General features: G+C 38.9%; 1 non-coding gene across 1 annotated transcript; it reads right to left on the bottom strand.

Moving 5' to 3' along the window:
* Positions 1–2,498: 2,498 nt before the first annotated feature.
* LOC126804767 (small nucleolar RNA R71) lies at positions 2,499–2,605 on the bottom strand. Its single transcript, XR_007673628.1, has one exon. It is a non-coding gene; the product is annotated as a small nucleolar RNA R71 (small nucleolar RNA).
* Positions 2,606–14,509: the final 11,904 nt, after the last annotated feature.

Here is a 14,509-nt window from a genome sequence, read left to right as displayed (position 1 = left end):
TTTCCTACATCAAGTTGGATATGGAGTACATAAATCAAATCCATAACAAAGAGGATTTCAGTTTCCCAATTGGATTCTATTTCCTTTTGGCACGCAAGAAGGCTTCCTACACCTCTATATATAGAGGCCGGCCTCTCCATTCAGCAACATCATCAGCCCTATACAAAAACACAGCCATAGCTCTGCCGAATTCATCCTTCACCATTCCAAGAAATCCTAAAACCGATTCCATCATTCCCCACCTATCAATAGCCTTCAAACACGCTTGTGAAGGAGGTTTCATCCATAGAAGTCTCGGCTACACTTGTGGATTGCTTGATTTATAAAGTGTAACCATGATTCACTCTTGTTTAATTTCGGTTTTGGGTTTATTCTTGTTCATGGATGAAGCTTGCGATTTGTTTAGAGTAGTCTTGTATCAATTTTGTCTATGAAATAGCTACTTGATTCAATTTATATAGAGGATTCGAAATTTTTGTTTTGGTTTTATGATTTCGGTTTTTGGTTTCTGCCGAATACATGTATGATTGATTTTCGATGCCTATGTGTTATGACTATGCTTGTAGCATGATATTTAGGTTGTTGGATTAAAGACTTATGCTAAGAACATGTTTATTCTTGTTTATGTGATTTTCGAATTGCATGGTTGTTGGTTAAGTAAGTGACATACTTGATGAATTCAATGTGCATGGCTTTGGGATTACATGATTAAGATGAACATGTTAGAATTTCGATTATGGCTGCTTGGTTGTGATTGAATGTGTCAAGTGTCTATGTGTTTAGGTTACTGCTTAGAACCCTAAATGCATGATCCATCCATGGTTGCTCAATGTATGTTTCGGCATGATACTAAGAATGGACATAGACTTGGTTCGATTCCCTCTATGTGATTTGTTTTGGTGATTGTTTATGTGTTGGTTGGTTGATCACATGTATATATTAGTTTAGGTTTTATTTACTGTTTTTATGATTCAATCCAAAATCTATATCAAACCTTATCACTTGTGTGAATTCGTGTAAGTGTTGTGATCCTAAGCCCTGGCTGGATCCCCGGTTTGTGAACGATACCCTCTTGCTTTATACTACTATGATGTGTTCAGGGTTAAATATTGATGTCGAGTAATCGAGCATTCATCAAATGGCGCCGTTGCCGGGGATCCATAAGAGATGGATCCCTAACTTTTACTACGAATTCATTGTGAATATTGTACATTTGTATATTCTTATTCTTATTCTTATTTCGTGTAACATATAGTAATGTATCTTAGGCTGTTGTTTTGATGTTTGAGTGAATGATTGTTGTAGGTTGTAAATCAAACGGAATAGGTAAAGTCCCTTTTGTTAATATTAGCCTTAACCCTTCATGCTAGCTCTCGAGTTTGCATGAGGTCGAGGGCGGCTTTTATTAACACTTGGAGATTTGTCTAACACATGAGGTTAAGTCCAGCTGAGTAAGGGGCACGCTCTTTTATTACTCTGGTGCATGGGACCAAAATTGGATCTTAGAGAACTACTGACTGACATACATCTCGGTGATGGAGTCGATAGGGAGTTCGCTCTCCGTAGTTCAACAAATGAGTCCTACCATGTTCACTATCTCTGATTGAGCTAAAGGCCTTCTGAAACAAAGACTTGATCTTGTGTCTAGGCATCCATACTTAGGCCGCACGTCCACCTTGATTTACAACTTAGAATCAATCGATCATTCAATCATTGAAATAGCAATAAGAACTTGTGAATTGTATGAACTTGTGAAAACGTAAAGAACTAACTCTTTGTAAACAACATAGTTGCCGTGCCCTTCCCCCATAAGTGTGCGTGTGTATAACTAAGGGAAGGCACAATTTTTTTGTATCCATTATGTATTCTTCATTGCTAACTCGTTACCTCTCATATAACAGGTACTATGCATGTCCGAATTTTCTAAGAAGACACAAGAGCTCAAGGATCGAATTCAAGCACTTAGAGATTTGAACAACTCTTTCATAAGTAAACCTTTGAATTTCGAAGCATCTCCAAGCAATTCAAACTTAAACTCTTCACCTAGATCAGAAGAAGAGGAAGATCTGTCCTTTCCATTCGTCTTCAAGTCAGATTTAGACACAATTGCGGGCCGTGACATAATTCCTGTTGGTGCTCCAATGGCACTCAAGAATGCATTCATTCCTACTACCCCGGAATCACCTTCATGCATTGCTTTCACTCCACCTGATGAAGCTAACTTCTCCATTCCTGTTCAATTGCTTGGGCAGCTGCCTAAGTACTCTGGTTCTTCAATGGAAGACCCTAATGTTCACCTTAGGGAGTTCTTGGACATTTGCAAGCTCCAATCGATTCATCATCTTTCTCAAGAAGGCTTGAGGTTGCTTTTGTTTCCATTTACCCTTAAGGATGATGCTAAACGTTGGTTGTACTCTTTGCCTGCAGGAATCATCACTACATGGGACGAAATGACTAGGAGGTTCTTGAAGCAATTCTTCCCTGCTCAACTCACGAAAAGACTTAGGAGGGAGATTCAGAACTTCACTCAAAAAGATGGTGATTCACTCTATGAGGCTTGGGAGGAATTTCAGGAACTACAAAGGAAGTGTCCTCACCATGGTATTTCGTTGGATGACTTGGTGCAATTCTTCTATGAAGGACTCGACACCACCAATAAGAGCATGGTGGACTCGGCATGTGGCTGCACCTTCATGAACAAGACCGGTCAAGAAGCTTACACCTTGATCGATGACTTGGCTGACAACAATCGCCAATTTAGTTCCAAGGAGAAGAGAGGAAGCAAGAGCCGTGGGGTGTATGATGTTGATGCAAGGAACCAGATGGCTACTCTAGAAAGGAAGCTTGACGTGCTAGTCAAGGCATTCAATGGTTCGAGCATCAACCCTCAAGCATGCGGCATTTGTTCTTTCAAGGATCACACAACTGACAATTGTCCAAATGGTGCAATGACTGAAGAAGAGTTGAACTTTATGGGGCAACAAAGGCCTAGGTACGATCCATACTCGAACACATACAACCCTGGACTTAGAGATCATCCAAATTTTCGTTGGAACAACAATGCTCAACCATCCAATGCTCAAGGTCAAGGACCTCGTCCTTCAGGTTTGTTTGTGAGGCCTCAGGTACCTCAAGGTTCTGCTCCCTTTAACTCTAATGTTCATGGTTCGAATAATGCATCTTCACCTAATTATGATGAACTTTTGAAGTCTCTTGCTCAAGGGCAACAAAATCTAAACTCTGCTACTCAAGCTTTAGTTACAGGTCAACAAGCTCATTCTAAGGACATAACCGAGCTTAAGAAGCAGATGGGACAAGTGATCGATTTCATGGGCAAGATCCATGAAGGAGGGAAGTTGCCGAGCCAAACTGAGCCTAATCCAAACGTAAAGGCCATGGTGACACGAAGTGGGAGGACCTTGGATGCTCCATTGCAGCAACACAAGAAGGCCGTGCCTTCTAAAGGCAAAGAGGCCGAGAATTACAATGCCAAAGACTTAGAGAAGGACCCTGCCTCCTCTAAGGCCAATAATGCCGTGCCCCTACCAAAAGAAGATCATGCCGTGCATGATAAAGGTAAGGATCCTAACTCTAGTGGTTTGGTTTCAACTAATGATCTTCCTCGTGTTCCCTTCCCTAGTAGATTTGCAAAGCAAAAGAAGGATGACTCTGATCAAGCCATGCTCGATATTTTCAAGAAGGTGGAAGTGAATATGCCTCTTATTGAATGCATACAACAAAATCCTAAGTATGCTAAGTTTTTGAAAGAATTGTGCACCAACAAGAGGATGACTCGAGAGAAGGAGGTTGTTACAATGAGTGAGACGGTTTCTGCCGTGCTCCAAAGGAAGCTACCACCTAAGCTTAAGGATCCAGGGAGTTTTTCTATCCCTTGTACAATCGGAAACATGACATTTGAAAAGATAATGTTAGACTTAGGTGCATCTATCAATGTTATGCCGCACTATATCTATGAGAACCTAGGTCTAGGTAATTTGAAACATGATAATGTTGTGATTCGATTGGCTGATTGTTCCAACAAAGTCCCTTTGGGCTATGTTGAAGATGTTCTTGTGCAGGTTTCGAGCTTGATCTTTCCTGCCGACTTCTATGTCATAGACATGGAGCCAACGGAGGCAGATGACAAGGAGGTTCCTATCTTGTTAGGCCGCCCCTTCATGAGGACCACAAGAACAAAAATAGATGTGTTTAGTGGATCACTCACCTTTGAGTTCGATGGTGAAGTGATTAGCTTCAACATCTTTGAAGCTATGAGGTATCCTCTTTCGGAGTTAAGTGATTGTTTTTCAGTTGACATACTTGATTCCCTTGCAGATAACTATCTAGATACCTTGACAAATGACGAGTTGGCACTCACCATTGCCCAAGGGGCCGGATTTACAAGTGATAGCTCAAACATTTCGGAGTTAGAAGCTAAGGAGGCCGTGCCATCCTTGATTCATGAAACCGTGACCTCTCTTGAGGTTGCACGAGAGGTAAGCTTCGTCTCTCCTAGACCAATTCTCTTAACTACTAACAAGAATCTTCCTTCTGTGGTGCAAGCTCCGAAGCTTGATCTTAAGGTTCTTCCGGACCACTTGAAGTATGCGTTTCTAGGAGAAGAGGATACATTGCCCGTGATCATTTCATCTGCACTAAACGTGGAGCAAGAAGAGAGATTGATTGAAGTGTTGAAGAGACACAAGACGGCAATAGGATGGACCTTAGCCGACATTAAGGGGATCAGTCCTACCATGTGTGTGCATCGAATATTGCTAGAAGATGGTGCCAAACCAACCAAGGAAGGTCAGAGACGCCTTCACCCACCAATGATGCAAGTTGTAAAGGATGAAATCACCAAGCTGCACGATTGTGGCGTGATCTACCCCATCTCGGATAGTAGGTGGATCTCTCCCATTCAAGTTGTGCCAAAGAAGTCAGGCATCACGGTGGTGAAGAACAAGGACAACGAGTTGGTGCCTCAAAGGACGGTGACCGGTCATAGAGTTTGTATTGACTATAGGAAGCTCAATGCGACAACAAGGAAGGACCACATGCCATTGCCATTCATTGATCAAATGCTTGAGAGGTTAGCTGGTCACTCTTTCTATTGTTTCCTTGATGGATATAGTGGATACAACCAAATAAGTGTTGCGGAAGAAGATCAAGAGAAGACTACGTTCACATGCCCTTTTGGTACGTTTGCTTATCGTCGCATGCCTTTTGGTTTATGCAACGCCCCAGGTACGTTTCAACGTTGTATGTATCATATTTTCTCTGAGTATATTGGTTCTAAAATTGAAGTTTTCATGGATGATTTTTCTGTCTATGGTGAAGATTTCGAAACTTGTTTAGAAAATGTTGAACTTGTGCTCAAACGTTGTGAGGAAACTAACTTGGTTTTGAATTGGGAAAAATGTCACTTTATGGTCACGCAAGGCATTGTCTTAGGTCATATTGTTTCATCTAGAGGAATTGAGGTTGATAAGTCTAAAATAGATCTTGTGCGTCACTTACCCCTCCCCACAAGTGTGAGGGATGTTCGATCGTTTCTTGGACATGCAGGTTTCTATCGTAGGTTTATCAAGGATTTTTCCAAGATTGCGCGACCACTGAGTTCATTGCTTCAAAAGGACGTTCCATTTCACTTTGATGATGATTGCAAGCATGCATTCGAAACTTTGAAGAAGCTCCTAACTTCAGCACCGATCATGGCACCGCCGGATTGGTCCTTGCCATTCGAGTTGATGTGTGATGCCTCCGACTATGCAGTTGGAGCCGTGCTAGGGCAGAGGAAGGACAAGCAGCCCTACGCCATCTACTATGCCTCACGAACACTCAATGATGCTCAACAAAACTACACCACCACTGAAAAAGAACTTCTTGCCGTGATCTTTGCCCTAGATAAGTTTCGTTCTTACTTACTTCAATCTAAAGTTATTGTTTACACTGACCATGCAGCTTTGAAGTATTTAATGACAAAGAAGGATGCCAAACCGAGGTTGATTCGATGGATTCTTCTACTCCAAGAGTTTGATCTCGAGATCAAGGACAAGAAGGGAAGTGACAATGTTGTGGCGGATCATTTGAGTCGTTTGGTGAGAGATGCCGAGCCCTTGGCCATCCAAGAGAGCTTTCCGGATGAGCAACTCTTTCGAGTTGAGGTAAGTGAGCCATGGTATGCTGATATTGTCAATTATCTTGTTTCTAAGCAATTTCCTGATACATTATCGCATGCACAAAAGAATAGACTCAAGGCATTAGCTAAGTACTATGTTTGGGATGAACCATACTTGTGGAAACATTGTGTTGATCAAATCATTAGGAGGTGTGTCCCTGAACATGAACATCAATCTATACTTACGTTTTGCCATTCTGAATCTTGTGGAGGACATTTTGGTTCACGTAGGACTGCTCTGAAGGTGTTAGAATGTGGTTTCTTTTGGCCTACAATTTTTAAAGATGCATATCATTTTTGCATGACTTGTGATAGGTGCCAACGCATGGGAAACTTAGGATCTAGAGATCAAATGCCTATGACACCGATTATATATGTCGAAATTTTTGATTGTTGGGGTATTGATTTCATGGGACCTTTTCCTAGCTCAAATGGTTTCTTATACATCCTCGTTTGTGTTGACTATGTTTCGAAATGGGTGGAAGCAAAGGCCACCCGGACTAATGATTCTCGAGTTGTTGCAGATTTCCTTCGTTCTAACATTTTCTCTAGGTTTGGTATGCCGAGAGTTATCATTAGTGATGGAGGATCTCACTTTTGCAACCGGACCATTGAGGCGTTGTTGAAGAAGTATGGAATTAAGCATAAGGTTGCTACGCCTTATCACCCTCAAACAAGTGGACAAGTAGAGCTATCTAATCGTGAGATCAAGAGAATTTTGGAGAAGTCTGTTGGACCATCACGCAAGGATTGGTCTCAACGATTGGATGATGCTCTTTGGGCCTATAGGACGGCATACAAGACTCCCCAAGGCATGTCACCATTTCGACTAGTTTATGGCAAGGCGTGCCATCTTCCCGTGGAGCTTGAGCATCGTGCATGGTGGGCTGTGAAGAATTTTAACATGGACATTGATGAGGCCGGATTACATAGGAAGTTGCAATTGCATGAGCTTGAAGAGATTAGAAATGAGGCCTATGATTCGGCAATGGTTTACAAGGAGAAGACTAAGACATTCCATGACCGCATGATTAGGAAGAAACACTTTGTCGTTGGGCAGAAAGTTCTTTTGTTTAATTCTCGACTTAGATTGTTTCCGGGCAAGCTCCGTTCTAGGTGGCTTGGACCGTTTGTTGTTACTAATATTTTTCCTTCTGGTGCTATTCAGATCAAAAGTATGGTGCATGGAAAGGAATTCACGGTCAATGGACATCGCTTGAAGCCATACTATGACAATTTCGTGGAACACAATGTGGAGGAGACGTCTCTCCTTGATCCTACGGCAAGCAAGTGATGCTTTGAAGATAGTCTAGGCTATAGACTCTAAACTTAAGCCAATGAAGGAACCATCAACGAGTGTTTGCATTTTCTTATCCCTTAACTCTTTCTAATTTTCGTTGCTTATCATATTGTACATTGAGGGCAATGTAAGTTTTAAGTGTGGGGTGGGGTATTCATCATTCGTTGAATTCTAGTGTTTGATGCTTATGTGTTTCAATTTTGTGTTTTGATTTTCGAAATTGTTTTGTTTTTGTTTTGAGTCCTAGGTATGCCTTTAACTGTCTAGGATGAGTTGATCTTTGAATTTATGGTTGATAGATGATCATGATATTGAAATGAACTTCATTGTTATTTGATGGTTAATCGATGTGTAGATTTTGTACGAACATGTAGTAGATGAGGATTTTGAAACTTAGGTACAGAATGAGCATGTTCCCTACTTGTTTGAATTCATGTAACCTATGTGAGATTCGAGCCATATACTTGTGCCTTTCTTTGGAGAGTTTATTCTATCGTTTCTTGGCTTTATAACCTCATTACATCTATTTTGATCAATTCATATGCCATAGAATTGCAATGAACTAGAGAATGCTAGAACTTACTTTGTGAAACTTTCGAAGCTTTATGTCATAATATACTCTGATTTTGAAAAGGATTGTTGGATCTTTTTAGGATTTCCACCACTTAAAGCCAAAAAGCCGTATTCCCCATTTGAGCCCTGCTTGGGACACCTTAGTGTTAACCCCTTTGAGCCTACGTTAAGCCTTTTCTTTCATTACCAACATGTTATATCCTTGCTTAGTATAGTTATATCTCTACCTTGTCTTTGAGGCTTGGCAGAGCCGATTGTGGATGTTAATATGGAGTGATGATTTGATTCAAGTGTGGGGTTACGCTATTGTGTGTATCTATGCCGTGAAAAGAGTATGAAAAGAGAAAAAAATGCATTGATGCCGTGTGAAAAAGAGAAGAAAGAAAAAGCTATATACACGGCAAGAAAAGAAAAGAAAAGGAAGAAAAATTGAATGAAAGATCTCGGCATACATACATGTTTTTGGTGAATTTGGAGTTGTGATGTATTTGTTGAAGGCTCAATAATGTTATACTTTAGCCTTTGTTCGTTTTCACAATGTTTAAAGTGAAGAATGGGTCCAACATGATGAAATTTGGCCCTTGTTTTATGGAGTATGGCGACATAAGGTGGATGTTTTGCTCTGCTAAGTCTTGAGGATGACCTTTGTGATTCCCTGTACCTTGAAAAATATGTCATTGCCGAGCCTAAACTATCCATTTTCTAAAGATCCGCATGATTCTTAAAATGAGTAGCTTTTGATTTGTGGAGTTTGTTTCATGAGTAAGCTTATGGTTTGGGTTCATTTGTGCATATGATTGGTATCTTTCATGAGGTTTTCGATTTCACAATGTTCATAACTCTTGTGTGTGAAAAGCTTTTAAGCATATGCCAGGTTCTTGAGAGAAAAGATTTGGAGTGCATATCCTATGTGAGTTGGATTTGAACTTGTTTTGAACATGTTGAGCTTAACTTCACCTTTGTTTCTGCCATGTCTTACTTGTTAAACGAAATCTCATGTTTATTAACCATTGAATTCATCTTGTCTATTTCGATTGAGTGCTATTCTTGATGCTATGAGTTTGAAGATCTCTGAGACAAAATGTTGAAGGCATTAGAATGTTGTGTCGTTAGTTATAGTTGTTTTGATTTCGTATTATGCTTTGATTTTCGTTTTTAGTGTTTGCTAAGGGACTAGCAAAGTCTAAGTGTGGGGTTGTTGATAGGAACACAAAGTGTGACGTTCTTAATGTTTATATGCCCTATTCTTATGCTTTGTTACTTCTTATTTAGTTGTTTTAGATTCATATTTGATATATGTATGTTCTAGGTAGAGCTATTTCGAATTGAGATGATTTGATGATGAAATTGTGCTAAGTGTTAGAACTCCTGATTGAACTAGGATTCCTTATTCGACTAGGACTCTACTTTCCTATTTTCATTCTTTCCTATTCCTTAATCGACGATTTCTTTTCAGGAACGACAAATCATATTTGGAAGGAAAGGAGAGTTGCCGAGTTGCATTCCTAGTTGAACAAGGAAATCATATTCGAGTTGAAGAAGGAGAAGAGGAGGCCGGCCTAGCTACTCCTAGTTGGACCAAGAGATTGCCGAGCAGCCTTTAGAAGATCTCCCTATTGGACTTGGTTTCCTACATCAAGTTGGATATGGAGTACATAAATCAAATCCATAACAAAGAGGATTTCAGTTTCCCAATTGGATTCTATTTCCTTTTGGCACGCAAGAAGGCTTCCTACACCTCTATATATAGAGGCCGGCCTCTCCATTCAGCAACATCATCAGCCCTATACAAAAACACAGCCATAGCTCTGCCGAATTCATCCTTCACCATTCCAAGAAATCCTAAAACCGATTCCATCATTCCCCACCTATCAATAGCCTTCAAACACGCTTGTGAAGGAGGTTTCATCCATAGAAGTCTCGGCTACACTTGTGGATTGCTTGATTTATAAAGTGTAACCATGATTCACTCTTGTTTAATTTCGGTTTTGGGTTTATTCTTGTTCATGGATGAAGCTTGCGATTTGTTTAGAGTAGTCTTGTATCAATTTTGTCTATGAAATAGCTACTTGATTCAATTTATATAGAGGATTCGAAATTTTTGTTTTGGTTTTATGATTTCGGTTTTTGGTTTCTGCCGAATACATGTATGATTGATTTTCGATGCCTATGTGTTATGACTATGCTTGTAGCATGATATTTAGGTTGTTGGATTAAAGACTTATGCTAAGAACATGTTTATTCTTGTTTATGTGATTTTCGAATTGCATGGTTGTTGGTTAAGTAAGTGACATACTTGATGAATTCAATGTGCATGGCTTTGGGATTACATGATTAAGATGAACATGTTAGAATTTCGATTATGGCTGCTTGGTTGTGATTGAATGTGTCAAGTGTCTATGTGTTTAGGTTACTGCTTAGAACCCTAAATGCATGATCCATCCATGGTTGCTCAATGTATGTTTCGGCATGATACTAAGAATGGACATAGACTTGGTTCGATTCCCTCTATGTGATTTGTTTTGGTGATTGTTTATGTGTTGGTTGGTTGATCACATGTATATATTAGTTTAGGTTTTATTTACTGTTTTTATGATTCAATCCAAAATCTATATCAAACCTTATCACTTGTGTGAATTCGTGTAAGTGTTGTGATCCTAAGCCCTGGCTGGATCCCCGGTTTGTGAACGATACCCTCTTGCTTTATACTACTATGATGTGTTCAGGGTTAAATATTGATGTCGAGTAATCGAGCATTCATCAAATAGTAAACATACCCAAACGATAGAAAGATACTCAGTTTGAAAGAAACACACGCCCACACTGGAAACACTCTCAAATTCAATAAAAACTCGCATCAGAAAGATACTCAAACGAGAATTGAAAAGATACTCAAATTGGAATAGTAAACATACTCAAACGATAGAAAGATACTCAGTTTGAAAGAAACACAAGCCCACATTGGAAACACTCTCAAATTCAAGAAAAACTCGCATCGAAAGCCGTTCAGAAAGATACTCAAACGAGAATTGAAAAGATACTCAAATTGCAATAGTAAACATACTCAAACGATAGAAAGATACTCAGTTTGAAAGAAACACACGCCCACACTGGAAAAACTCTCAAATTCAATAGAAACTCGCATCAGAAAGATACTCAAACGAGAATTGAAAAGATACTCAAATTGCAATAGTAAACATACTCAAACGATAGAAAGATACTCAGTTTGAAAGAAACACACGCCCACACTGGAAACACTCTCAAATTCAATAGAAACTCGCATCGAAAGCCTTACAGAAAGATACTCAAACGAGAATTGAAAAGATACTCAAATTGCAATAGTAAACATACTCAAAAGATAGAAAGATACTCAGTTTGAAAGAAACACACGCCCACACTGGAAACACTCTCAAATTCAAGAAAAACTCGCAGCGAAAGCCGTTCAGAAAGATACTCAAACGAGAATTGAAAAGATACTCAAATTGCAATAGTAAACATACCCAAACGATAGAAAGATACTCAGTTTGAAAGAAACACACGCCCACACTGGAAACACTCTCAAATTCAATAGAAACTCGAATCAGAAAGATACTCAAACGAGAATTGAAAAGATACTCAAATTGCAATAGTAAACATACTCAAACGATAGAAAGATACTCAGTTTGAAAGAAACACACGCCCACACTGGAAAAACACTCAAATTTAAGAAAAACTCGCATCGAAAGCCATTCAGAAAGATACTCAAATTGCAATAGTAAACATACTCAAACGATAGAAAGATACTCAGTTTGAAAGAAACACACGCCCACATTGGAAACACTCTCAAATTCAAGAAAAACTCGCATCGAAAGCCGTTCAGAAAGATACTCAAATGGGAATTGAAACGATACTCAAATTGCAATAGTAAACATACTCAAACGATAGAAAGATACTCAGTTTGAAAGAAACACACGCCCACACTGGAAACACTCTCAAATTCAATAGAAACTCGCATCAGAAAGCCTTACAGAAAGATACTCAAACGAAAATTGAAAAGATACTCAAAGTGCAATAGTAAACATACTCAAACGATAGAAAGATACTCAGTTTGAAAGAAACAGAAGCCCACATTGGAAACACTCTCAAATTCAAGAAAAACTCGCATCGAAAGCCGTTCAGAAAGATACTCAAACGAGAATTGAAAAGATACTCAAATTGCAATAGTAAACATACACAAACGATAGAAAGATACTCAGTTTGAAAGAAACACACGCCCACACTGGAAACACTCTCAAATTCAAGAAAAACTCGCATCGAAAGCCGTTCAGAAAGATACTCAAACGAGAATTGAAAAGATACTCAAATTGCAATAGTAAACATACTCAAACGATAGAAAGATACTCAGTTTGAAAGAAACACACGCCCACACTGGAAACACTCTCAAATTCAATAGAAACTCGCATCGAAAGCCTTACAGAAAGATACTCAAACGAGAATTGAAAAGATACTCAAATTGCAATAGTAAACATACTCAAAAGATAGAAAGATACTCAGTTTGAAAGAAACACACGCCCACACTGGAAACACACTCAAATTCAAGAAAAACTCGCATCGAAAGCCGTTCAGAAAGATACTCAAACGAGAATTGAAAAGATACTCAAATTGCAATAGTAAACATACTCAAACGATAGAAAGATACACAGTTTGAATGAAACACACGCCCACACTGGAAACACTCTCAAATTCAATAGAAACTCGCATCAGAAAGATACTCAAACGAGAATTGAAAAGATACTCAAAGTGTAATAGTAAACATACTCAAACGATAGAAAGATACTCAGTTTGAAAGAAACACACGCCCACACTGGAAACACTCTCAAATTCAATAGAAACTCGCATCAGAAAGGCTTACAGAAAGATACTCAAACGAGAATTGAAAAGATACTCAAATTGCAATAGTAAACATACTCAAACGATAGAAAGATACTCAGTTTGAAAGAAACACACGCCCACACTGGAAACACTCTCAAATTCAATAGAAACTCGCATCGAAAGCCGTTCAGAAAGATACTCAAACGAGAATTGAAAAGATACTCAACTTGCAATAGTAAACATACTCAAACGATAGAAAGATACTCAGTTTGAAAGAAACACACGCCCACACTGGAAACACTCTCAAATTCAATAGAAACTCGCATCGAAAGCCTTACAGAAAGATACTCAAACGAGAATTGAAAAGATACTCAAATTGCAATAGTAAACATACTCAAAAGATAGAAAGATACTCAGTTTGAAAGAAACACACGCCCACACTGGAAACACTCTCAAATTCAAGAAAAACTCGCAGCGAAAGCCGTTCAGAAAGATACTCAAACGAGAATTGAAAAGATACTCAAATTGCAATAGTAAACATACCCAAACGATAGAAAGATACTCAGTTTGAAAGAAACACACGCCCACACTGGAAACACTCTCAAATTCAATAGAAACTCGAATCAGAAAGATACTCAAACGAGAATTGAAAAGATACTCAAATTGCAATAGTAAACATACTCAAACGATAGAAAGATACTCAGTTTGAAAGAAACACACGCCCACACTGGAAAAACACTCAAATTTAAGAAAAACTCGCATCGAAAGCCATTCAGAAAGATACTCAAATTGCAATAGTAAACATACTCAAACGATAGAAAGATACTCAGTTTGAAAGAAACAAACACACGCCCACACTGGAAACACTCTCAAATTCAAGAAAAACTCGCATCAGAAAGGCTTACAGAATGATACTCAAACGAGAATTGAAAAGATACTCAAAGTGCAATAGTAAACATAGTCAAACGATAGAAAGATACTCAGTTTGAAAGAAACACACGCCCAGACTTGAAACACTCTCAAATTCAATAGAAACTCGCATCAGAAAGCCTTACAGAAAGATACTCAAACGAGAATTGAAAAGATACTCAAAGTGCAATAGTAAACATACTCAAACGATAGAAAGATACTCAGTTTGAAAGAAACACACGCCCACACTGGAAACACTCTCAAATTCAAGAAAAACTCGCATCGAAAGCCGTTCAGAAAGATACTCAAACGAGAATTGAAAAGATACTCAAATTGCAATAGTAAACATACTCAAACGATAGAAAGATACTCAGTTTGAAAGAAACACACGCCCACACTGGAAACACTCTCAAATTCAATAGAAACTCGCATCGAAAGCCTTACAGAAAGATACTCAAACGAGAATTAAAAAGATACTCAAATTGCAATAGTAAACATACTCAAAAGATAGAAAGATACTCAGTTTGAAAGAAACACACGCCCACACTGGAAACACACTCAAATTCAAGAAAAAGTCGCATCGAAAGCCGTTCAGAAAGATACTCAAACGAGAATTGAAAAGATACTCAAATTGCAATAGTAAACATACTCAAACGATAGAAAGATACTCAGTTTGAAAGAAACACACGCCCACAGTG

Source organism: Argentina anserina, unplaced genomic scaffold (assembly GCF_933775445.1).
Source record: "Argentina anserina unplaced genomic scaffold, drPotAnse1.1, whole genome shotgun sequence".
NCBI lineage: Eukaryota > Viridiplantae > Streptophyta > Magnoliopsida > Rosales > Rosaceae > Argentina > Argentina anserina.
Note: the sequence above shows the minus strand (reverse complement) of the source record. Positions and strands in the feature narration are given on the sequence as shown.